This window comes from Acomys minous, assembly GCF_964271855.1.
Source record: "Acomys minous genome assembly, chromosome: 17".
Lineage (NCBI taxonomy): Eukaryota > Metazoa > Chordata > Mammalia > Rodentia > Muridae > Acomys > Acomys minous.
This window is the reverse complement of record NC_140500.1, coordinates 31,344,134-31,371,194: the sequence shown is the minus strand read 5'-3', so window position 1 is coordinate 31,371,194 and position 27,061 is coordinate 31,344,134. Positions and strand designations below refer to the sequence as shown.

General features: G+C 50.8%; 1 protein-coding gene across 11 annotated transcripts in view; it reads right to left on the bottom strand.

The window, feature by feature from the left end:
- ATP2B2 (ATPase plasma membrane Ca2+ transporting 2) overlaps positions 1-27,061 on the bottom strand; it is a 298,195-nt gene that overhangs the window by 109,908 nt on the left and 161,226 nt on the right. The gene's annotated exons all lie outside the window — the stretch shown is intronic.

Sequence of the window (27,061 nt, the reverse complement as noted above, 5' to 3'; positions counted from 1 at the left end):
GCTAGGCACCATAGTATGTTACAGGGGCATCATTTCAGAGATAACATGAAGTCTAAAGAGCAGTGGCTCTGGAAACTTCCATGCATTGGCTTAAATGGTGGCTTTTCCACCTCCTACCGGAATGGAAAGCAAACTAACTTTAATTTCATCATCTTACAAAGATAGCGACATAAGAGCATCTCTCTCACAGGTACTGCTTTGCCTTGGTGAGTTATTGCATCTGACATGCTGAAGACCAAGCCCAGGAAGCACAAGGAAGTGATTATTAATCAGTACAACCACCAAAGACCTGGATATCATCACAGAACATATGTGAAACTCAGGCTGAGGAATGCCGCTAAGCTACCCAGGCTCATGTGGGCTGGCAGCAATGACTCTGGAATTTGAGCCTGGGCATCATGGGTACAGAGACTCACTTATTCTGGGAGCTTCCAGGGCCTTTGCCTTGTGACGCTCCCTCAGGGACTTTCCACGAGGCCTAAACCAGGCACCATATGGGAAGCAAAGTGGCTTGCAAACCACAAGGGGCTTTTAAACCTAAGGTGCTGTTTTCTCTCCATCCCTTGATACCTGTGGCATGGCTTACAGGCACTGATAATTACTTCTGTGACAGCACAAGCCAGGAGAAGTGCTAGCAGCAATTATCTCTATGATCACAATAGCAGGCATGAGCTAATGGGCTTCTACTGACATTAAGGACTGTGGGTTAGGATGAACCGATTTTGAACCCTATCCACCTGACCACTCGCCCATCTGCCCACTCACCATCTTACTTTCTTCCCTTTACCTACCTACACATTAACCACCCATCCATCCACCTACACACACACACACACACACACACACACACACACACACACACACACACACACACACACACCATCTCTTTTTCTTTGCTTCCCTCCACTTATCTATCCATGTACTCATCTGTCCACCCACCCACACATCCCTATATCTATCATCTTTTTACCCACCTACCAATCAATCCATATATCCATCTACCCATCCACCCATATACCATCCAACCCACCCACACATTCATCTGTCTGTCATCCTTCTACTGCCTCTCAGTTAATCCATCCATGGCCCACCCATCCTTTCTTCCCTCCTTCTCTTCCTCCCTTCCCTCCCTCCCTCCCTCCTTCCCTCTCTCTCTCCCTCCCTCCCTCCTCCCTTCCATCTTCCTTTTAACCATTTATCAGTCTACTCTCTGGGTATCTATCTTCCTACTCAACCCACCCAGCTTTTCAATGAGAGTTTTGTGGGAGCCCATTTGGTGCCAGGCAATGAACAGTCAAGACTTGGCCCTGCCATCTACGAGCTGACAGACAGGATGACAATGAAAATCATGACTTCCATGATTTGATGTGCTTGCCACCATGGAGAGTCCTGGGTGCTGCAGACCCCTTGAGTAGGTAAGTAGGAATTTGGAGTAGGTAAATAGTTACACCTAGCATGTAAATAGGAAGCTGTGCCAGAAAGAAATAGAAATGCATAACTGGTTGTCAGTAAAGGTGGGAAGGACTGGGCGAGAAAGTGCAGAGAGATGAAAGTCTGGGGTAACCAAATGAGCTACAACTTGAGGTGACTCTTCTCTTCTTCTGATGCAGCTTATACCCCATCTCCACATCTCACAGGTACCTGCACAAGGTCACCCTGTTCTGGGCAGGCACCTTTTAAAAAATTTAAGTTGCACAGATTACTTTGGGGCTTCCTTTGCCTGGGAGAGATAACCAATTCAAAATCATGGGGTTCATAGCCACAGAAGTTTGTGGTAGAACCCCAGTGATCTCAGGGAGGCAGAAGGAACCAATGACTCGAAAGTGTGTGCTAACCCTATCAGCCATCTGATGCCAATAGCCCTGCAGTGGTCACATTTGTAACGCTTGTCTCTACCCAGGCAATGGCCTTCCTAGCAGCTGCTGTCCTTCTTGGCTTCACTGCCCTTCTCTCAGAAGTGTCTCTGGCCATCCAGCCTAAATATGCGCCCCTGGCTCTATGTACAAATCACATTTTATTGTTCAGCCCTGGTGAACTGTCCCCTTTTCATGAGGGCTGGAGAGCCACACATGGGCAAAAGCCATGCTTCCTATGGAGACAGCATAGTACGGGCATCAACATGTGTTCCATTCGTATTTAGTGAATGAATGAAGCTAGGTCAGTCTTCCGGCTGCTGTCTATGAGATGGGTGTATACATTGATAGGTGGAAGGATGTTTTATACACACACACACACACACACACACGTATGTATGTATGTATGTATGTATGTATGTATGTATGTATGTATGAATGATAGATGGGTGGATAGGTGTGTGGATGGAATGGAAGGAGGGAGGAAGATAGGTTGCATAATAGAGCAGGTCACACTATGAGCCCTCCTCCCCACATACCCAGTTTCTGTGGTGTGACCTTGATCAAACTTTGTCTCTGTGCGTCAGTTTCCTGTGGGGAAAGTGAAGAGAGTGGACTAGCCTTCTCCAGGGTCCCTTCAGGTTCTGAAGTCCCAAGCCATTCAGAAACCAGAACATTATGACAATATTGGATTTCTGAATTTTGGTTTCATTTTAGCATTTAAATGAGTCAAATCAGTGATTCAAGAATAGGTTAGGGTGCTTCAGAAAAAGTCTTCACCAGGAGATACAGTGAGACAGTGACAGGGGAAAGGGAATATATAAGTCCATATATATATATATATATATATATATATATATATATATATATATATATATATATATACTAACTTAACAAACAGGGAATCTATATTTCAAAGGAAAGATTAAAAAAAAAAAACCAACCCCTAGCTCAAACCAACAGCTTTTCTGATCTGAGCTAAGGCATGCCTGGTAGCTGGGATGGTTGCAAATGAACTGTCTGCTAAAAATAACCCCTGGATGCCAAATCCTTCTGTTTTAAGAGGTGCTGAATTTAAATGCCACCTGAATATGTATTTTTAAAGTCACCACTTTCTTTGAATCATCTCTAGCGGCAAGAACTGATATGAGGACACAAGAATGGAGGTCCCAGGCCACCCAGGTCTGGCTCTGCTGCTTCTATGGCTCTGGCAGGACTCTAAGCTCTGTGTCTTAGTGCCCATCTTTCCTTGATAGAGAGCATCCTATCTGGCTGGACTTTGTAAGGGTTAAGTGAAGCAGAGCTTGGTACAGGCCCTGGCAATAAGGAAGTGTTTGTTACTTGGTGAATGGCCATTTCATTCACCTTCTGCTTCTAACGTGCTAAACTGGCCTGTCCCCCTGAGTGCTGCCTTTAAAGCAAGCCAAAGTGGGCTTTGCTGCCCAGCTCAGCACATAGGTGTTGTCTCCTTTGCTCTGGTATAAGTGAACTAATTATCTGCCCCCTTGGGACAAGGCATTTTCTTTTCTCTCCTAGCTACAAATTCTGGAGGTACAGGGGAGCTGGGTACGAGGCCAGAGAAGCAGCAAGCTCAGCCCAATAAGCAGAGATATAGGGGAGATTCTTGTACATCTCTTTTGGGAGGAGGTAATTTTCTCTGCACACATGTATTGAAAAGGAAAGAGGCTGATGGTCTTGGGTGAGCATAGGTGAAATTGTGCAGGTGAGTATGGGGCTTGGCTCAGCAGGTATGCATTATGTATAGCATGTCAAATGTGTGCTTGGTGTGAAGGTCCCCAAAGAATGAGGAACCACACAGGCCACTGGATAGGTCCATGGGAGTGTGGAAACATGACTGAGCGAGAGAGATCTGGGCTACTCCTATCGAAACGTTCAAGTCCTGCAGTGCATGAGGGCTCGTCAAAGCGGGTGCTGACAACCTCAGCTCTGTATCCTCACAGCTGAGGAATGAGAACAGGGTAAGAGGAGCTGAAAATGAATACCTCAGAAGCAACGTTACTGCTATTTTTAGGCAACTGTTATTCTGTTAACCAGAAAAGGAAACTCTAAAAAAGAAAAGGGGGAAAAAAAAGAAAGAAAGAAAGAAGGAAGGAAAGAAAGGGAAAATTCCCACAGAGAGAGCCTTGAAAGCCTTGTAGACACAGGTGGCAGAAGCAGGGTAGGTAGTTAGGGACCTGGGGCTTCTCCACAGCATCTCTTCTAGTGTCAACTTCCTCCATTGTCACTGGTCTCCAGAGGAGCTGCCCATGGTAGGTGGTAGGGACAAACATTTATCTCTGGTTCTCCAGGTTCCTCATACACATATCCATGTATCAATTAACTACCTACCTGCATGCTCATTATTCACCCACCTAACCATCCATCCACTCAATTAACCATCTGTCAATGTGCCCACGTACCCATCTACTCACCCATCGGTACACCCACCTACCACCTAACATCCATCTACCACCCGCCTAACCATATACCCACACACTCATTTAAGCATCTTCTAGTATATCCATCCATCCACCTAATTATCCATCTATAGACCCACCTACCACCTATCTATCAGTCCACCTATTTATCCATCCCTGTACTCATCCACTGTGCAACCAGCCATCTACTCATCTCCCCACCCACCTACCCACCTATCAAACAATTCATCCAGTTATATATTCATCCACCTAACCAATCGCCTACCTGTCTATCCATCCACAGCCCACTCACCTAAATATTCATCAATATACCTATCCATGCACCTAATCACTCATACACCCAAATATCCATACATCAATTATCTCCCATCCTCCCATCCAGCCATTTACACAACCACCCATTCATCACTCAGTACCTGGCCATCTATCCACCTAATTATTCATTTAGTCACCGCCCACCCACAACTACCAAACAATCCATCTAACCATCACCCACCATCTAGCCATCCATCACTTAGCCGTTCATCCATCTACCTACCATGACCTAACCATCCATTCACCCATCCATCCACCCACCCAATCACACACCCAACAAAGAACATCTCAGGTCCTATCCAGGACACTTGGCTCATAGGGAGGGAAGCAAAGTTCTCAGATATTTCTTCCTCTGTACAGGATCTGCTCATCATGCCACACAGCCCTCACATGACCCGCAGGTCAGGATCTGGAGCTTGAATTGGAAAATTCACACCAAAATTTGGTTTAGTGCTTTTTAATTAAGAATATAAACAAAACATCCCTTGCCTGGCCATCACGTCCTCTGGGTCTCAGCTGTGGCTTAAACTACTGCCAATGGCAACCGCATGGCAAGTGCCCTCCACGTTGTTTCTAATTTCCAGGCAAGGAGGCTAGAGATCCAAGATGTAACAATGGTCAAGGTCATAAGGTGGAATTTCAAACACCTGAAACAGGTCTGCTATGGCCCCAAGCCTTTGTTTATCTGTGCATCAGAACCCTTTGCCAAGCATATCATTGGACAGTGCCTCCTCCCTCCTGCCCCTTGACGCTTGTTTCTTAGGAACACAATTTCCTGGGCTTTCTTTTTTGCTACTGGTCTCCAGAAAGGACTATCCCAGCTGCAGGGCAAGTCCTGTTTGGATAGAGGCAAAAGGAAGAGGAAACACCCTGTAATTAGATGCACGTGCTGGTTATAATTCTCCTTCTGTCTGTGATGTTCACAGCTTCCCGCTGAGGCGTCTGTACAGCAATGTCTGACTTACAGTGTGCTTGCTTTGTGTGCTTCCAGCTCAACGACCTTCCCATAGAAGAAATCTATGAGTGTCTTGGCCAAGCTAAAACAGTCAAGTCCCTAGCAGATGGATAGGAGAAGGTTTCAATGCCACAAAACACTGGGAAGGTGCAGGAGAGGGATGCATAGCAAGAAGGCTGGGCTGAGTGGTGGACCCGGGATGGCATGAGTGATCTTGATGTTATCCCTGAGTCCAGCCATATGCCTCAACCACCTCTCAGATTCATTTCCTGCGCCACCACAGCACAGAACTTCATTAGGTTCTCTCTGCCGTCTCGAAAGCTCACAGCTCTGAGATACCACAGTGACTCTGTCCCTTTCAGGCATTGCGCTCTCTCTGCTCTCCCCAGTTTCCTGCTCTGTCCTCACAGGCTACAAGCAGAGCCTTGGGGGAAAAAAGGAAGAATAATCACATTGGGGCTGCCCTGCATGCTGAGGGCTATGAAATGTAATCTCAACAACGCTGGCATCTTCTCTCCAGCAGCTCAGGATCCTTACCCTTCTCTTTGGTCTCAGTAAATCAAGCCTCTTGTGGACAGAATACTATCCCAGGTAGCCCTCCAGCTGGCTGATGTGTCTACAGTCACTTCTGACTGTGGGAGGCTGGGGCCCAGGGAGTTGCCTCTGGGGAGGAAGTGTTGATAGATGACTGGGGAAGGTGCTGAGAGCCACAGAGTGTCAGGGAACTTGATAACATCAGCCCTGTGCCACTCCCTGCAAGCTGACCGCAGACCTTGGCATATGAGCTGTCCACATGGTCTCTATGCTGAAATAGGCTCATGTGTCCAGTCCAGCACCCCAAGAAGACACCAGGGCCACAGACTCCACTCGGAGCTGTCCTCATAGCCCAGGTGCTGATCCAGAGGGAGGGTGGAATTGAAGGAGGGCCTGGCAGGAAGCTGTCCACAGGCTCTAGTTCTGATAAGACAAAGTGTTGCAAATATTCTCCAGGACAGTAAGGCTAGCTGCCAGGCAGAGGGGTTTGAGAAGGTCAGAGTTAAAGTGTCTGTGGATCTGGGATGCAATATGTGGGTGCTGGGAAGGGCACAGGGAGGATGTCCCTCACATCCAACAGTGATGCTCAAAGGGTGTTTCTCAGAAAATAGGGCCTGTTGCAGTGGACACAACCAGGCAGAAAGATGGCACCCTGCAAAATGCCACTCATTGCCACTTGGGTACATGGGTGTAACCCATCAGCATCTCACTGCAGAAGTGCTAGTAACCAGTGCTTTATTCTTTGTTTCGGAGCACAGTCCTTGGGCCCTGGCTCCTACAGTCTTGGGCTTTTGGGAAGCCTCTCACTGAACTTACTAAGTTCTTTTCTCCATGGGGAAGGGAGGAAAATCTATATCCGGAAGTGCCTACGTTGGGACACTGTTTACAATAGTTCAGTGAGTCTCTTGGGATCTAGAGAGGCAGAGAGAAAAATGCTTCTATGCAGCCCGAGTTTGTAGAAGTCTGTGGAACTATTGCTGATAAAAAAGACAAAGTAGGATTCTTGGGTCACAGGAGTGGGGTGGTCAGAGTGATCCTGTGCCACGCGGTTCCTTTCAGCATAGGCCAGCCACTGCACGCGCTCTCTTGTTATGCTTCAGATAACACACACACCGCACATGTATTATACACACATACACAATACGTACACCAGAACCACATACTACACCCACTTCTATGCACCACACCATACACATATAACACACATACACACCCTACACATATATCATTTATACATACATCATTCCCATACATTAGAAACACATTCCAGATCCACACACTACACATATACCATACTATATGCGTACACACAAACTCATGCCACATATTACCATGCACACACTTCACACCACTTCACGTATACCCCCCCACATATATCACACACACAACATACACGTACATACACACCACATGTACAACACATACCCTGCCCCCCACACACATACCACACATACACATATTCCACATACATCCTACCATTTTATTTCATATCCTACCACACACATACACCATATGTCTATACTAACACCATGTACATACATGATACATACACTCAAACATACCACATAATACACACACATATCATACACCACATCATAAACACACATACATACACACACCATATATATATACCATACACATACACCACATACATACATACACCACACACACCACATACATACCCACAAACCCATGCCAGCACACACACATACACACACATACACACACACATCACATTCCACTCCACACACCCCACACACATATACCACACACACACCACTCCACACACACTATACCCGCAATACCCACAATACACTGCACGCCCACTCTTACATCATCCCTCTGACCCTGCACACTAAAAGCCTTCAATAGCTCCCTAGTGGCTGTTCTTAAGAAACCTATTCAGGGCCTGGGCTTTAGGATCCGGCCCAGCTGGCTCCATGCCAACCCCTGGAGCTCTGGTCTGATGGCCACATCTGCCATTTCTGATCTAATTCATGCTCCTGCCCCCTCCCCCCACCTTCGCATATGTGCCCTCATCCAGAATGCCCAGGCACCCAGTCTCTGTTAACTACAACCTTACCACCAAGACAAACCCTAATGCCAACTTCTCTGTAAAATTCTCTATATCCCGTTCTACTCCAAAGTCCTACCCTCCTGCTGCCAGCACCTACACAAGTTCACCCCTCAACACCAAAGCCCCGGCTGGCATCTGTCAGCTCACACCCATCCCTTAGAAGTGTGAGCACTCTGCGAACACAGTCTTCAGCCAGGCTGGACTCCACCACTGCTGGCTGTGCCCTGAATTGATGGAAGGGACCCAGAACAAAGGTCTCACGGAAAGGTCTGTACTTCACAGCTGAACCTGGTGGCCTTCCTGAGGTTGCCAAGAGTCCCTGTGGAGGGGCTCCAAGCCCCCAGGCTTCCGGAGATGCCCTTACCATTCTGGGAGTCCTCTGCTCTGGACAGCCTTTGCCCAGGGCTCTCTCACCAAGGGTAATTACTGCACCTTGCATGCAGGCATGGCCTCTGCAAGCCCAGATCCAGCCCTGTGGCACAGCAGCTACTAGGACCTGGCTTCCTATATGAGGAAGCAGAGACTTGGCCAGCTGAGGAAGTTGTCTGGGGGGTCACCTGTTGTTGGGATCTGAACTCCAGAAGACTGTTGTCTAGGCCACTGTTCCAAATTACCAGTGTGACATAATGACTGCCCTGGTGCTGGGACACACAGATGAGAATCAAGTAGAAAAGTGTCCCAGCTCTTCTGTTCCAATGGCGTCAGCCACAGGTATTCACCATACCCAGTGTCAGGTCCTGTAGGGGTACTTGCGGACTGTCTCCCAGCATTTTCCTTAGTCTCTCCCTTGGTCACCTCAATCCTGGAGGTAAGAACCAAGACACTCAGAATCTACAAGGATATATCCAGTAGGGAGTGTGGGAGCCTATGATGCCTCCCTAGGGTTGTCCTTTGTGTCATTTGTTGGTTTCTGGCACCCCCAGAAACACATGTCCTGCAGACCTCAGGCTGGTAGCCTGGTCAGTAACAATCCCAGCTAGAAGCAACAGAGGTGGGCTCAGCTCACTCTGCAACCCTCCCCTGACTTGGCACGGCTGTCCCCGGCCATTGCGGAGACACACAGAATCCACTCGGTACGTTGAACAGATGGTGCCACCTCTAAAAATAACTATGCTGTACCACACTCCCAGGCACAGCCGAGGCCTGCGACAGAAGGGGGTCCGGGTAGGGGTGGGGGCTGCTAGATGCTCTCACCAGCCATCTGTGAGAGGACAGATGTGAATGCAGCCTCCTGGGGAACAAGGGCCCAGAGGACCCTAGCCTTGTTAAAGCTATGCAGAGCCATGGGCTTCATGCCCAGGCTCCAAGATGAATGGCTCTCTTCTGGACTCCTCCTTCTGTGACCCTCAAGCAACTTTATCCCAGTGGCCCACATAGAGCTCTGAGATCACACCTGCAGTGTCGTCACCCCCACCCCCACCCCTGCACCTGTCACCTTCCACCTCATTGCTGGTCTCTAAGGCCCCACAGTTTCCAGTAATGGCTCTTTTAGACAACTTCTCTAGCCACAAGGGCATCTTACTCTGTGGATCTTTTAAGCACGGGCCATTTCCCTTGCAAGTGACGAGGGCTGGGGTTCCATTGCTCAGTGCGTGTGGCCACGCAGGCCTCAGTCAGGCTGCTCTCTCTGTTTCTCCTGAGTCACCATGGTACAGCTGGGTCTCCTATCCCTCCCCTCCATTGTGGCGTTGGGAGGTCAGTGATAGCTCACCCTGACCTGGAATGACAGATTTCTAGAAGAGAAGTGGAAGGTGCTGGCTCAGAGCCACGGAGCAGCTGTTGGTGGAGCTGGACATGTGCCCAAGGCCTGTCAGAGGCGTCACCCTCCTGAGCCACCAACCTCATTTCCCTTCCCAATGCACCAGTGGCGCACCCACCTTCATCCTGGGCATGGTTCTCTCTGAGTGTCAACCCCTCCCCTCTGAGCCAGGCCTGGCAGGCTTGAAGGAGCCTGAGTGCCCTGTCCTCACTTCTTGCCAAGAACCAGCCTAAACTCTCAAGTCCCCTTATAGATTCAAACCTCAAACCTCAAGGATGCCACCCTCTACCTTTCAGCTCCGTTCTCCCTGCCTGGAAGCTCCCTTCTCTGTAGTTCTGTGTCTGAGGAGGGCTTTCACCTCGAGTCCTGCCATGTTGTCTACCACAGTCCCTTCCAATGCCAGGCTCAGATCCTGCTGCCTTCGGGGTTGCTTCTCCTAGAATATGACTGTGAGGTTCAGGGCTGGGGCTCAAATGCAGGTCGCCAAGCTGTGATTCCCTCTGAGTGTGAACTCCAGATTACAAGAAATGGGCAAGGTCGGGGTGCCACCTCAGTTTCTCTCCAGGGTTGAGAATGATGCAACTGTCTTTAGTAGTGGACCCTTTAGGCTCAGCTGTGTCTTTAGTAGTGGACCCTCATTTCCTGCCTAGGGGGAAACTAGAAAGGCCACCTCCAGACCAGTGGTGGCCCCAGAGTCCACATGCTCACAAGGCTCAGAAGTGACCCCAAGTCTCCAAGTTCACTTGAATGTAGAGTTGGGGGTAGAGCTTGGAGGTGGAAGTCCCTGTGGTACCCGGTTCCCTTGACAGGGGGTTCACGTCATGTCCACGGCAGTCTGTGCCAATGCACTGGTTCCAGAGTCCTCTGGGATAAGTGGGGGTCTCCTATTACTAACCATCTGTAATTGTTATCTAGGTCCCTAGTGTGTCTTATTAACACTGCATAGGCCATCACCACTTTTTCTCCACCACACAGGTGCATCCCCCAGGAAAAATATATACAGTTGTGCAAGAGGTGCACACACAGAGAGACTGAAACTATGTGTTAGAGCAGGACGAAATGCAAATGCATGTGTGGATGGTCACGTGTGTGTGTGTGTCTGGGTGTGTCAAGCAGGGCCAAATAGTTGCCTTTGAGTTTGTGTGAGTGGGGTGGGTTCTGAGATGGGAAGACACATGTATATGTGTGTATGTGCGCTTGCATATATGCACATAAGTATGCCCATGTATGTGCATACACACATGTTCATGTGATTTTTGTGTACGTATGCATATGTGTATACATACATGTATACATGTGTGTGGACATGCACACATGTGTATATGTTAGTGCATGTGCGTGTGTGTGTGTGTGTGTGTGTGTATGTTAGGTATGATAAAACCAGGAAAGATGACAGAGCCTCCCTGGTCTGGAGTAGGGTTTTGATCCTCCCAGGTTGGGAACCAGGTGGGTAGGGCTCAGGGCCAGAAAGAAGGCTGTTTCACAACTGAACCTTGTCACTCTCTCTGTGACCGCCACCACAGGTGGTCCTGAACCCTTAAGCCACAGGGCTCCCAAACCATGCCTGCTGGCAACTGGTTTCCAGGGAAATCTGCCATTAAGGTTGACCATGAACAAAGCCTGGGACATACCAGCATCTGAAGCGAGTGCTCATTGATGGCTTTTTGTTTGAATTTTCAGAGGATCCACTTGTAATTTCCATTTCACAGGAGGAAACTGAAGCTGAGAGAACACATGGGTCTGTGGTGGGTGCCACAGGCAGTAACACCTGCAGGTGTGACCTCAAGGCTCGCGGCCATCCATAGACTACACACCTCCATGGCTCCCCTGAAAACCATGTCAAGGAGACCCACAGTTAGCCATCCCTGCTCCATCAAGTCTGCTCTTTGGGCTTCAGTTCCCCTAACTTTCTCACAGGGAAGTCAGGCTAGATTGCTGTAATAGTTCCACACTGACTGCCACCAGGACTCTGACACAGAGAAGTGGGCTCCCTGACTCACACACGCACGCTTTGCCCCAGTGGGCATGTGAGAACCCTGAATAATCATCATTATAAATGCATGGAGAGCTTCTCATTTAATAAAACCATAGACATCAACTCTGAGACGCTTTGTGGATTGTCCACTAAGCCTAGGCATATGCGGTTCCATCGCTTGTGCTGGTGAGCCTGTACACTCCTATTCACCCTCCAGAGCCCAACTCAGCAAATGCTTCCTCGGTAAGCCATGTGCTGACTCCACTCTCCAGGCACAGTGAACTGAGCCATCCATAAGACTTCGCCATTTGTGCCCCCTCAGGGCTCATATACCTCCATGTCTCCTGCACATACCTGACAGACATAGCCACAACACAGCAAGTGTAGGCACACAGAAAAGCACCCGCAGGAATTCAAGCCTTGTCCCGAGAAACTGTCTGAGACCCCAACACTTGTGTTAAAACACAAAGGCTGGGTGAGCGGTGAGTGCCTGCTGTACACCTAGCCCTGATCCCAGGGAGGGTCAGAACTGAGGTAGACACAGAGGTCAGGAGGGTCACCTTTCTGGCAAGGAGCTGGCCAGATGGATAATGCCATCTGAGAGAGCAGTAAATTTACCAGGAATCTCCATGTGTTGTCTTGCCCAGGATTGCTTCCTGTAGTTTCCCTTTCTCTGTGCATGTTTTAAGGATGCACACAGAGGTCCCCAGATGGATTTCCTGATTTCCTTCATTTTAAAAATAAAGAAACTGAGGTTCACTGAGGTGGGGTGACCAGCCAAGGTCACACAGCTGGGTGCAGGCAGACCATCAAGCCTGTACTTTGGCCTTGGTGACACTGGAGTTGGACTTGGGGCACGTACAGTTGCCTTGTGGAGTGCAAGATGGAGTTCTGATGAAGAGGAAAGATCAAGGCTGCCCTCTCTTTCCTCCCAACCAGAGGGAGGCATGCAGGGACTGAAGCCTCTTGCTTTCTAGCACTGTAAGGAACCCCTGAGGGGAATCTCTTGCCCAACTCTGTGGCCAGGTATGAGGCCAGCCCTACAGCAGGAACAGGTGAGGGGCTCTGGCTGACCTGCGTTGTGTAGGAGGAGGCGGTAAACAGATGGCAGCCCCTTACTGTGCTCAGAGAAGTCAAATGGGGGGGGCATGGTAGCTGCCAGCCTGGCTGTGGGTCAGAGGGCTGGCAGCCTCCCAGTACGGATTTGCTGACGAATGACAGGCCCTGGGGAGGCTCAGCCACCAGCCTGGCCCCGTTCCATGGCTGCTTTGTTACCTCATTATAAATAGGGGCTGTCACTTGAAGGGACACTACAGTCTAACCTCCTGGGTCTGTAACCATGGAGCTTGGAGGAAAGTGGCCACTTCACAGATGCGGAGACTGAGGGTCCAGGAGGGACAGTGATGTGTTTGACAAGGTCACTCAGGTGCTGTGCTGGGATCAGAGTGGGGCCTGGAGGCCAAGGAAGCACCGAGGGCGGGACGTGCAAGGAGACACTGCTGGCGCTTGGGTTCTCTGTGGTGCCAGCTCCCGCTCCACTACCATCTGTCTGCCGGGCTATTTCCGTCTGCCTGAAGCACCCAGGGGCCTGCTCTCGCCCCACCCAGCCCAGGGCAGAGAGCAAGGTCTATGTGGAGATTGTAAGTGCTCTTTGGGTCCCTTGTGAGTGACACAGCTTCGGGAGGGCCGAGCGATACTGGAGTAGCTCCATAAATGATGCTAATGGGACTTTTTTTTTTTTTTTTTTTTTTTTTGTGCTCGGTTCCTGGAGTAATGGCTAATGTCAGGGGCTATGCTCATTTCCACACATCTGATGAACTCTTCCAGGGGGGCCTCCCATAGGCAGCCTGTGGCCTGAGGCAGGATTTAATTATTCTTAAGCAATTGGGTGTGGTTCCCTTCCTGCTAGGCACAGGGCATACATACTGCAGCAGTTTAGTAAGACTAGTGGGAGGGAATTGCCAGGGAACGGTTTTTCTATATGCCAAGCTCCATGTTCACCACTCCATAGGAGTCAGCACCCCCTAGCTATGAGGCCAACCTTCTTGCTGTCTGACTTTACAGATAAGAAAACCAAGGCGAAGAAGAAGAAGAAGAAGAAGAAGAAGAAGAAGAAGAAGAAGAAGAAGAAGAAGAAGAAGAAGAGGAAGAGGAAGAGGAAGAGGAAGAGGAAGAGGAAGAGGAGGAAGGAAGGAAGGAAGGAAGGAAGGAAGGAAGGAAGGAAATCGGTGACCTGCCAAGGCTACTTGGGTGGAGCACAGAGCTGTGGGTGCTGGTAGAAGGAGCAAAAATGAAAAAGACCCCGAGGGGAGGCTGAAGGTATGAAGGTCTGGTAGGGTTATGTGTGGCACCCTGGGAGTTGGCACCAGGCTTTCAAAAGGGGGCGAGGGGGCGGGGGAGGTCAAAAAGTCCTTTACCTTTGAGGCATACTTGGTTGGGAGCTTCCAGGGAGAGGGTGGTGGTGACAGCCAGTAAGTCAACTGGCAGCCAGAGGGGGTGCAAGTCTCTCTGAGCCCAGCCATGTATTCCACCTATGAAATGACCCAGAGCCAAGGACTTCCCTGCAGGTAGACTTGGGCAGCCATGGGAAGCAAGGAAGGGTATCCCTTTGAGGTTGGCTCAGGCAAGAGTGCCTCCTGGATGGGTGCTGCCACCACTGGACACCCTGACACTCAAGCCTCCCTGGCTCACACCTCTGTTGCTAGGTAACCAGGTATGCCATCCCTCACCTTTAGCAAGCTTGAATTTCCTGAGGCAGGCTCCTGGGTGTGACATCATAGCAACTGCCTAAGGCAGTTTGTGTAGGGGTGGTGCTAACATCTCAGAGCTGAGCACTTGTCCTCTGGTCACTGTGTGGATGTGGGGGGGGGGGCAGGAGGGGGACCTAGATCCAAGAACAAAAGTAAGTAACCTGAAGTGACCCAGGAAGTTAGTGAGGACCATGAAGGCCATCTCCAACCTGGAGGCTGAGGCAGAAATCACAGCCTACAAAGTGACAAATACCACCTCATTTGGGGGAGGGGTGACTACATCGATTCTCTACGGTGGCCCATCTCACCTACAAAGCAACCTAATAGGGGACAGACGATGCCTCATGCCCATTTCACAGATGGAGAGACTGAAGGTTGAAAAAGCTTCATTACCTCTCTAAGGCCACCAGCCCGGTGAATAATGAAGGCCTGACAGATCCAAGCCAAGGCAAGGCGACTGAAGCAAGGTTCCCAAGGGCCTGGGTCGGGTTCGGGGGGCGGGGGCGGGGAGACTGTCTGCCAGCTGGCTGAAGCAAGGATGAAGGGTTTGAACTCATGCTTGAAGGCTTGAGCCTGGCTCACCGTACCCAGCCCATCAGTAGAGTCTCCTGCCAGGCCCAGGGGCCTCCTAGCCTCAGGGATACCAGTCTCATTCTCCTCAAGCTCCAGGAAAAAAAAAAATACCACAAACTCCAGCCCTGAACAAAGCTAGCACTCCCTAATGGGTGACCCTTGATTCCAGGAGACTCAGACCTGTTCTCCCCACCCCCTCTCCTTCACCCTCACCTCGTGAAACCCGAGCCTGGGCTAGAAAGAGACACACCTGCTACCATGGCAGCAGCACACTGGATACTGACCTGGGGACCCACTGGTGTGCAAAGGATAGCAGGCTTTACCCCAGAGGGATGGCTGGAGTGGTAGAGAACAGCGGCCTCAAGCCTCAGAACAGCCTGCTTGCTCTCTGTCAAGACTTCACAGAAGCTGCTATTTCTGAGTCTACTGAACACCCAGTGACCCGCTGTGCAGGCCCACCTGCCCTGGATGCCCAGCTACTGCCCTCAGGAGGAGAATGAGCTCAGAAACACCTTCTCCCCAGCACAGTGCCTTCTGTACCCATCTCTGTACCCAACTGGCCTCATCTCTGAGTCCCAGGACCCAGGGAACTGGGAGCTTGGCCTCTAGTCTTAAAGAGGGTTCAGCTAGACGGTGTGATTATGAGTGTGTGCACACGTGTGTAAGTTTTCTAGGAATTTTTTTTTTTTACTAGACAGAGGAAAGGAATAGAGGGAAGGTGGGAAAGCAAAAGGTGAGAGGGAAGTTGAGAGGTTGAGTGGGACAAGGAGGAAAAGAGGCAAGAAACAGAAACATTTTAGAGGCTCAGAGAGAGGGAGGGAAGCAGATCTGTGGGACATGAACCAGAGACTCAGAGACCAAGCTGGAGGGGTGTTCCGGAGGAACCCTGGTGGCCAAGGCCCTGCCTGGCCAGATAGAAGGAAAACCACCACAGGGGTCAGTAGGAGAGAGGGTCTGCACCCTGCTTCCGGTATTTAGCATGGGCCAGTTTTGTCCCTGACACCATTCCTCTGTCCCACCTGCCTGGGAAAACAGGACAAGGATTGTTCCAAGGTCACCAGAAGCTACCGGGAGCTCTCAGCTTCTGTGGCTTGCTGGGTTGTCCGCCCTCAGATCTGAGTTATTTTGGGAACTGCGCAGCCAGAACACACTCCCCCTCCCTCCTCAGGGGCCAGTGGTTGCTGACGATGACATTCTCTCAAGGAATAGTCTCCCTGATGTCCCTGCTTCTGGGAACCTCCTCCAACCGTCTCAGAGAAAGTTCTGTCTGGGCCGAGCCTTCTGCACTGTGGGTGTTTGGTCTGGGGAGCTCTGACCAGAGGCCGGTCTGCCATCCCCCGCCTTCATCAGCTGTGCGTTTCCCAGTGGCAGGGTCGGTTCAAGTTCCTAGACATCTTTCACGTTATGTGAGGCGAGCACTGAGGGTGGCCCAACGTGCCGCTTCCCTGAGCGCCCCAGGGGCCAGTTGTGTGAGCCTCATCAGCACCCCATGTGTTCTGATGACGTTGTAGGATGGAAATCATTGAACCAGGATCCCACCCAAGGCAACATGATTTCAGAGCCCGCTCAATCATCAGACAGATAGTCCTTTCTCTCATTGCCACATCCATGTCTCTGCTCAAGAGCCTCCTTTGGGTCCCTAGGGTCTCCTAAGACCAAAACCAAACATTCTTTCTGGCGCCGGTGCTTTCCTCTATTCATCTTATCCTTTCACGTGTCATTCGGTCTCCCTTTGATCTACTTCTAACCCCGTCTACTTAGCGATTTGTATACCCAAATGTGATTAAATGAGCACCTACTGTGTAGGCTTCTCTTCAGGTGGGCAGACTGCAAAACTGCTATGAGGGAAGCTGCAGAGCGGATGTCAAAGAGCCAGGCAGTGTGGCCAGGTGGAGTGGGCCAACCATGGGTGAGAAGGGGCCGAGAGTTGCTTTTAATAACCCATGGAAGCCAAAGAGGTCATGGTCAGCATCAGACCTATGCCTAGAGCCTGGGTTCCCTCCCGTGCCAGAGGGACAGCTCTGACGACTCCTTGGTGGGAGAGTAAATTGTGTTTTTTTTTTTTGTTTTTTTTTTAAGATCTGCCACCTCTGTCAGGAGTGTGATCAAGAGCAGCGGAAGCGAGGAGGCTCCTGCGTCAGCGGCGAGCGGTGACATGGTGGTGGCAGAGGAGGGAGTGGAAGTAGACCCCACAGGATGGGGCTGGAGAGGAGGAGACTGGAAGATGGGGGTGGGGGAGTGAGGGGAGATGGGTGCGGAGGCTCCGGTGAACACAGCCAAGTGTCTGGTTTGGGGTTTGGTGACACTGAGAGGTTTGCGAGACGTCGAGGGGGACGTCGGGCAGTTCAGAGGACAGCCCTAACTGCAGACAGAAATGTGGGCATCAGCAGCTCATGGCCAGGGCTCACAGGCTGGGACATGGTGAGATCATCGCAGGAGAGAGCTTGGACAGCTGGGAGGAGGCTCAGGGCTGAGGCCTGGCTTTGAAGGTTGAGAAGAGGACAAAGAGCCACACGCCATGCTGGCAGCCCCCATAGGTGTCTCCCTGCTCAGAAGCCGTCAATGGTTCCCTACTGTCCCCAGAACGAGCTTTAAAATCCTTAGGTAAACATGTGGTTCTGCTCTGTCTATATAGGCTGATACCCGTCTGCTTCAAGCCTGGGCCGCTGGAAGGAAGGGTCAAGAGTAGGAAGTGGCAAAGAGGACCAGGTATGACAAGCACGCAGAGTGGGTGCTGCCTCCTGCCTGCCACAGAAATGGGAGAAGGGGAAACATGGGAAAGAGGGAAAAAAATCCCCAAACCCCAAAACCCAGCATTCAAGTTCATCCTTTCATTACTGCCCTGAGCTCAGGACAAGAGACTTTATTATGCAGGAAACAGTGCACAGGGTGTCAAGGGCCTTGTCATAGGGCAAACTCAAAAACCCCTTGTCCCTGGCTGCTGCTCTGTTACCTGTTCCATGTCACCACCAACAAAGGCTGGCAGAAGCTGTCCAGCAAAGTGTGCCTAGCAGGTAGTGCATTTGACAAACATTTGCCATGTTGCACCTCAGGGCAGCATGCAGCTGGGCTGGCTGACCTGGGCCCTGATCTTGGCTCCCAGGACCAAGTGACTGCCGTGCTCCATCTTCAAGATGAGGTTATTTACACTTAGCTACTGTGAACAGGGGCCCTGGAAGGGGCTTCTCAAGATGGGCCTGTGGAGGTTAGGGGACCTCCAGGTCGGAAGAAGTCTCTGGTGGGACACAGCTGCTTCCTGCTTTCTAATGAGTCCCAGAGCCATTGAAAGCACAGAATAGCAGGGGCATGGGACAGTGAGGGGCATGGTTCAAGACTGGGCTAACCTAGAGTCCAGGACCGTACTGAGACTATCAGGGGTGGGGGAGGGTGGGGTGGGGTGAGGTGGGTGGGGCCTCCATAGCTTCTCTAGACCCAGTGATCAGCAGTGACTGTGACTGCATGGCGGTTGGGGCCAGCCAGCCAGGTCTCTTAAGCACAGTCTGTGGTCTCCTTTGGCCTCCTGCTGACCTCACACACGGGCCCATCCATTCCCCGGTCCTCATTTCATAGAACAATAGGAAGTGACAGGAAGTGGATCTGGGTGAACAGAGTGGGTGCTTGGGGATGTGTGGCCGTGGGCGTGCCTCCGTCCTGGGCTTTTCATGCTCACCTCTGCCTCCTGACCACTCTGAGATGAGCAGTTCTGGCACCCTCCCTCAGCAAGGCCTAGACGCAAGGCCTAGTCACGGGGGCTGGAACCCCCTGCGAGCCTGCACCCAAGTACAACTTTTTGGGTCGATTTTCTTAGGCATTTTGCCACAGCAACACAAAACAGTAACACAAGACCCAAAGCGCAGCCTCGTAGCTCGAAACATCACTTGGTCACAGACATCCTGCGGCCCAGGTCACTCCACGGGTGACTAATACTGCATCCTGCCATCCCTTCTACCTGGGTGTCTTCTCAGCACACACCCAACAGCTCTCAAGCCCACTGTATCCATTTTTCCCTTTCATGATGTCTTCTGTTTTTCTGAGGTGTTATCTCTTCCTCCTAGCTGGCGAAGATGTTCTATTTTCTTCTAGAAGGTTCATAGTTGTACTTTTCTAGTTAGGCCCACAAGCCCTTTGATGTAGCCCTTTCATCTAATTTCCTTTTTTTTTTCTTCTTTTTTACTGTGGTTAAATTTACATGGGACAAATTCACCATTTTAACCAGTTTTACTGCTCTGCTCACAGGTGTTTAGCCCATTCATAATGTCATACAGCTGCTGGTGCCATTTAATTAAATTAATTTTATTTTATTTTTTTAAAGACGTGCATCGCAGGCTGGCCTTGAACTCCCTATGAACACAAACTTCTGCTCCTCCGGCCTCTACCTCCGCAGCACTGGGCTCATGAGTGCGCATAACTGTGCCTAGTTCATGTAGTACTGGGAACTGAGCCCAGTCTGCCTTCCCCAGATACATTGCAACTCCCCCAGATGAATCTCTGTCCCCATCAACGCTAACCCCGTATGATCCCTCTTCCCAATGCTGTCTTTGGCTTCACGTTGTCTATGGACTTGGCCACTCTCGGAACCTCATGTGAGTGAAATCATATGGTCCTTTTCCTTCCACGCCCGATTTATTTTAACTAGGCTGTCCACGGGTTCCACCACGTGGTAGCACGCACCAGAGTATCCGTAGGTTGTATTCCATCCCAAGCTTTTGGTTTACTCACTCATCCACAGACAGACATTCAGGCTGTTGCCATCTTTTAGCTACTGTGAACAATCTGTATGCTGTAAACAAGCACACAAATATGTCTGTTTGAGTTTCAGTTCTGTGTGTGTCCCACGGTGGAGCTGCAGATCCTGTGGTAGTTGTGTGCTTAACTGTTTTGAGGACCTGTCACACTCTTCTCTAAAGCCCCCCGTCCCATTTTACTCTCTCATGAGCAGTGCACAGGGTGTGAGTTTCCCCACACACTTCCAATGCTTTTTCAAGGTATCTGACACAGGGTATGCAGTGGTGTCTCCGTGAGGCTTGGCTTCACTTTGCTTCTCTGAGGACTAGTGTGTTGAGACTCTCTTCCTGTGTGACAATATCTTCTTTACAGAAACACCTGTTTCAGTCCTTTTCTTTTTGTTATTGAGCAGTGGTTGTTCTTTATACATTGTGGTTACTCATCCCCTCTTAGGCACATGGCTTGCAAGCATTTTCTCCTGTCTTCTGGCTTTACTTCCATTTTTTTTTTGTGGGAGTATCTTTCCTTCCATGCACCAGGCTGTCCTTGAACTCAGAGATCCCCTGCCTCTGCCTCCTGAGTGCTAGGACTAAAGGCACACACCACCCCTGCCTGGCTTTGGGAACATCTTTTGATGTACAAAACATTTCAATTTTGATGAGGTACAACTTAACTATTAATTTTTTTCATTTGCTATCTGTACCTTTGGTGTCATATCTAGGAAATCACTGTTAAATCTAGTGTCATGAAGCAGCCCCATGCCCTCTTCCATCTTGGCTTAGTTCTCTGTGTAGTGTGAGGTGGAGATTCCGAGTCTGCCCATCTGAAATGGTAACGTCCAAGCTTGCCTTCTGAGCTCACGCTTCTGGGGATCACAGTGACCACCAGGGGCTTCATCTTCTTTTCATGTCACCGCTCAGGCACCACGAGTGGCCTTTGCCACTCTCTCTTCCATCATCGGATTCCCGGGGTTCTGCTTGTCTGCTTTATTTCCTTCAAGTCACATCTCCCAGCCCCAGTGTCACCGAATTTTTTATCCTTGCTCAGAAGACTATGACAGCTCTTAAGTGGCCTCCCCACATCTTTGGTCACACAGCAACCTCAACTGCTCATCTTGCTCTTAGGCTAAAGACAATGCCTTAGTGTGATTCCGAGTGCCTTGGGGCCACTGTTCCTTGTGAGCCTCACACTACTTCTCCCTTCTGTATGACCTTTGTTCTGCTCCTTTCGACTGGAATGCTTTCCTTTCCTGTCATCCCCCTGCTCTCAGCTTAACTCCACCTCCTCCAGAAGGTCCCCACTGATGTACCTATGCCAGGTCCCATTGCCACATGTATTTTCTGTGGATTCGTGTGACTACTGCGTTAATGTTTGACTCTGGACCACTGAGAGCGAGGCCTGTGCCTCATTTGATCATCACTCATAGCACACCGATGGGCCTCAGTTACTAATTCAAGAGAGAAGGAAGGCGAGAGGCGCAAGGGGGTGGGAATGGGACGTGGCAGTCACACCGAGCTAGGCAGATTTCCTTTCTGCAGCAGGCACACTCAGGTCCCCCCACAGCTAAGCACATGGCCTCAGGGGCGACAGGAGGGGTGATATTAACTTTTTATGAATTTGGGAACCATGTGATAAACGTCACCCAGGCCCTTTCTCGGACTCAGTTTCCTCCTCTGTAAGGTAGACATAATACCGCCACCCTGCAGGGTTATGGTGTTAGAAAAAAAAATGTGTGTGAAAGCACCAGGCCCCCAAAAAGTACCATAAATGATCTTGGGTGAAGGTAGACCTGTCAATGCCAGACTCTCCCTTGGCCCCTGTGCTTCAGGCTCCCTTTCTCAGCTGCCACACTGGGGCCCGGGCATGGCCCAGAACAGAGAAAGGAGACTCAGTCCTCTTCTAAAGAAAGCTTGGAGATGCTCCGGATGCCTACCTCAGACCCGTTAACCTCGTTGTAAACCAGACACAGCCATGGCTGAAGTCTGATTCCCACCCGGAGCAGAGCTGTGGAAAACGGAAACATCCCATCTGTTTGCGTATCCACAACCGTGGGTTTCAGTGGGGGGAGGGGCGGAGCTATCTAGTCCAGCTTGGGTGGGCCATCCTGCAGTGGGCCTGCTAAGAGCAAATTCTTCTCTTGCAGGTGGCTCTGGCATATGCCACAGGAGGCTCTCTGGGGACAGGGAGCTCCTTTGGCTGTCCCCAGTAGTTGGTTCCCAGTTGAAGGGAAGCTGGGAAGCACTGGGACCAGTCAGGAATCTGCATTTAGAAATTAGGGCCTGCCCTGGACCCAAGACCAGAAGAAATGAAGCAAGAGGCCCTTTCTACTCTGCTGTCCACCTCTGTTCCCAGAGCAGGGATCTAGGCTCAGGGCCAAACCTTCCACTACCCAGGAGTCAGCAAAGGGCCCCCAGGCCTTCAGGGCTTCCAACATGTCTGTGACATACAGCTCTCTCCCATCCATTTTTTCCCTAACTGATGAGACCTTGCCGAGTTCTCATCAGCACCCCACCCGGACCCAGGTTCAGCCAGAATTTCCCTTAGGTTCAACACACACTCAGGCCCTTCATTCCATCTCTCCGTTATCCGAGCATCCTTGCCAGCCAACTGAACCAGCTTCTCACCAAAGTCCCTGCTGCCCTTTCAGCCCTGTTGCCCTTAACCCGGCAGCCAGAGGACATAAGCCAATGGTGTCATCTTCCTTCTTAAACCCTCCCAGCAGGGCTGGGGATGTAGCTAAATGGTAGAGACCATGCCCAGTGTGCCCGAGACCTAGGCTCAACCTCCAGTAATGGGGGAAAAAAAGTCAGTCCAACCAACTAAACAAAATATCCCAAGACTTTCCAGGGGTTCCCAGCATGTGTAGAGCTATGCTTAGCAGCTCCTTTACTGGGTTTGCAAGGCTTTTGGGGTCCCTGGCCCTATCTGGCTTCCACTATTTCATTTCACTTATTGCTCAACCACACTAGACTCTAGTTTGTTACACCTGTCATACTTGGACCTCAGGACAGAGTGACTGACTGTGTGCTCGCGTATAGACAGGTGTGAGCTGTGCCTGGTAGGGGTGGATGGTCCTGAGAACAAAGACGACCCACATACAGCAAAGCAGAGACAGGAAGACTTGGTCAAGCACAGCCTGAAGCCACATCCCTCTGACCTTCCCCTAAGTTAATCCCCTACAACATCCATTTTCCTTCGGGTATCCAGAACTGGTATAGACAGCACTTGCCTCTTGAGGGAGTCCCAAGGAACTCAGTCGGCCAGCCCTGCTCACAACAGGCTCCCTTGCTCCCTCCAGCAGGCCAGTGCCTCTCCACATCTGGCTTTGTGGGTGTTGTTTGCTCTGCCTAGATGTCCACGCATCTTCTTCCCCCCCCCCCCACGCCGCATGATGTCCCTGTTCATCTGTCACCTCCTTATAGAGGTTTGTCCTGACATCTCCATGGAGAAGAGTAGGCTTCTGCCTCTACTCGCTGACTTTTTTTTGTTTGTTTGTTTTTTAACAGAATTGTAGCTTTTGTGTATGTGACATTTACTTGTCTGTCTCTTGCCTAGAGGGAAGAGAGCGTGCCAGAGTGCCCACTGCCCAGGCTTGTTTTAGACTAGGAGCTTCTTGGCAAATGAGGATTCCTAAGTCAAAAGTGGGAATGCCTTGGGCAAATGGCATGTGGATCCTTACACACTGCTCTGTGTACTACTGCCTGGCACATCACAGGTACCTAGTACTCAGGGGAGTAGGTGACTAAGGGTAGGTAGGCTCTAGTCAGGCAGTCCAGCCTGAGCTACATCATCCCCACATCTAGCCTGTAGGGGGCACTCTTGCTGCCCCATTTTACAAAATGAGGCTGGCCTGGCCACACAGGAAGATCAGGACAGAACTAGCTCTCCCATACCCAAGGCCAGATCCTAGCTGCTTCATAGGCCGTGACTCTGTCTTCACCATCTCTGCTCACATCACTAACCCTTGTCCTATTACCCGCAGTCACCCATGGGCCAAAGGCAACCTACAGCTAACCACACACTGCAAGGTGCATGGGAACTGATAGAAGGCAGCTTGTCTGCAGCCAGGTAGATATTTGGGGAGAGAGTAGCAGAGGGCATGTAGGGATGGATCCCTGAGTGTGGTGGCCACACCTTTACCCATGTCCTACAGGTACCTCTGACCTCTGTCAGTTCCCCCAAAGGCTTCTCAGCCATTTTAGCCCTGTCACTGCCCTTTGGGCCTGCTGTACATACTTGGTCTTGTAGCCCTGCCCTCTAGGTCAGATATGGAGACTCACAAGAAGAGAGAGAAGTAACTTCTCTTCTCCCTATTTTATGGAGGAGGGAACTGAGACCCAGAGAGGTAAGGTCCCTCAGTTAAGGCAATATGGCTCATGTAGGGCACAGTTAGAGTTCTAATGGGGGAGGGGGGGAAGGAGGATTCAAGTTTGTCTCCTGAGCTTGTCTGACATTTGTCCCAACATGTGTCTTTGGAAAGGTGATGTTGGGGTGACAAAATGTATAGCCGTCCCAATCCTTTCCCTCCCCTTTCTTCCTCTATCCCTCCTTCCTTTTCCCACCTCCCTGGATCGTATGTGGCCCAGACAGGCCTCGAGCTAGCTATGTAGCTAAGGCTAACATTGAAGTTCGTGTCCCCTGCCTCTACTTCTGGGAGCATGCGCAGGCACCGCCACACCCGGGCCTTCATGAAAGCTAGGCAAGCACCCTACCAACTGAGCTACATTCTTCATGTCAGAGCCCCTGGTGTGGTGGGTGTAACGGTCCTCACTTTTCAGAGGAGCTGTCTGGCACAACATCCATGCCCACCCCACCCCCACCCGACCCCCCCACCCCCCCACCCCCGCCAACTTCAGGTGCTCTTCCCAGCATGCCCTGCCCCCACCAGTGCCTCTTGGAATCTACCTACTTCCTTGTCAACTAACCAACATATTTTCCACTATCAATGACGTCAGTGGTGTGTGAGGCTGGCTGTGCCCACTCTGCCCCTGCACCATAGCAAGAGAGACCCCGCAGCTGCCCTGGTTCCCTTCCTGCCAGGCACCAGCTTGCAGGCCAAGCTCCCCCACCTGCCACCCCTGGGCCTGATTAGCCATATACCCTGGAGCAGCTCACAGGGAACTCTCAGTAGGTTTAACTGTGGGATCTCAGCTGCTCTGTCCCCTGCCAGGCCACCAAGGAGGTGTTTTTCATAACAACGTGGGTGGAAGAAGGGCCCTGCGAGCTTGTCAAGGTTCCATTGTTGGGAATTTCCATGGTGGTGGAAAAGGCCTGCTGGCCGGCCTCCAGCCGCCTTCCTGAAGAAAACCTTCCAAAATGGAACTCAATTGCCTGACGAGCCCACTGCAGCCTGGTGACTGGAGACGCCCTTGGGAGGGCCAGGCCCTGAATATAGACATAGCCTTTTCCTCCCCACGCTCCAATACCACACAGAGGTTGACAGCTGAGGTCATGGGTCAAGCATGGGACCTCTTTCTCTCCCAAGGAAATCGAGAAAGAGTAAAGATGGATACTACCCAGGGGATATCAGCCTGGACTCTCTACTGCTGCTCTGTCTGCTCTGTGCCCTTGAAGGCTACTGGGCCTCTCTGAGCAGAACCTCTGCCTGGGATTGGATGTGGTTGGCTGTGCTGTCTGACCTTAAGTCTCCTGAGTTCCTGAGCCTGAGTCCAAGAGGACTGTGGGGGAAATGGAGCCATTGGAGCTTTGAAGGCACCTGTAGGGCAGAGGTTCCCAAGAGGAGAAGGGTCTGAACACACCCTGCAGCAAGACTCAGAGGGTCTTAACTTGGGGAGCAAGGTGGTCCCTCAGTGTGACTTGGGAGGGCATGGGACTCACCCAGATCACCTCAGGGACAGGCTGAGTATCTGCAGGATGGTGAGGCTCTTGGAGAGACCCTCCAGACTCCCTCTTCCCTCATCCTGGCCACAATCCTAGATTCTACCATAATCTACCAGTCTTTCATCCCACCAGCACGCTCTTCTTCCTATATGCCAGGCCTGCCCCCTGCCCCAGTGACCCTGCATGTGGCAGGTAACCAACTGACTGTAGTAGGCAGAGCTGGGGTCTCACCCCTTGCCCTACTCCAAGCTTTCTACACTAGTGGGAAGGTACCTCCCATATATAGAGCCTGGAAGAACCAACAGCCAAGGTATGGCCCCTGCAGGAGGGAGAGGAAACCTTGTGAAGACCTGCATCTGAGCCCTGGATGCTGAGAAGGGATTCCTCTACTTTGCCAAGCCCTGTGCTCTGGGCCATGATGTGGGCATAAGGCCACATCCTCACACTGTGGGTTAGGATCCCTAAAGGCTAAGATAGAAGCCCCTGGGCACAAAGCCTGGCCAGGGCGACAGCCTGGAAGAGCTGACGCAGGCCCTTTCAGTAAAGGGCTGGATGAGGGCTCCAATTCAAGTCTGCTGTCACTTCCGTGGGACAGGTAGGAAGGGTGTGACAACAAAGATTGGCTGGGAGGGAGTTTTCTGAAGGCTGGTCAAAATAAAAAAAGCATTTATCACTGGCATAAAAATGTATTTGGTCTTGATTTCTGGGGGTGAAACCTAGGGCCTGTGCACGTACGGTCAGCATGGGACCCAGGGTCTTGCACGTGGTAGGCTAGCATTTCCTACTGAGCTACACCCATACCCTTAAAATCTTTTTAAAATTTAGAAATATGATCTTACTAAATTTCCCAGGGATACTTAGACCTTGCAATCCTGTGCAAGGTGCTGAGGGAAGGCATTCTAGCTTGATTGTCATTGCTCTATCAAAAACACTCCGATGAAAAGCAACTTGGGGAGGAAAATGTTTACTCGGCTTATACTTCCAGGTCACAGGTCATTACTGAGGGATGATGTCAGGTCAGGAGCTCAAGTAGAAGCTGGAAGCAGAAACATGGAGGAAGGCTGCTTTCTGGCTCTCACAGGCTTACATTTAGCTAGATTTCTTATTCATTCAGTACCACATGCCTAGGGTTGGCACCACCTGGAGTGGGCTGGACCCTCTTCCATCAAATAATAAGACAACATCCCCCCCCCCCCCACAGATGTACCCACGGGGCAATCTGATCTAGGCAATTCCTCCACTGAGGCTTTTCTCTCAGATGAGTCT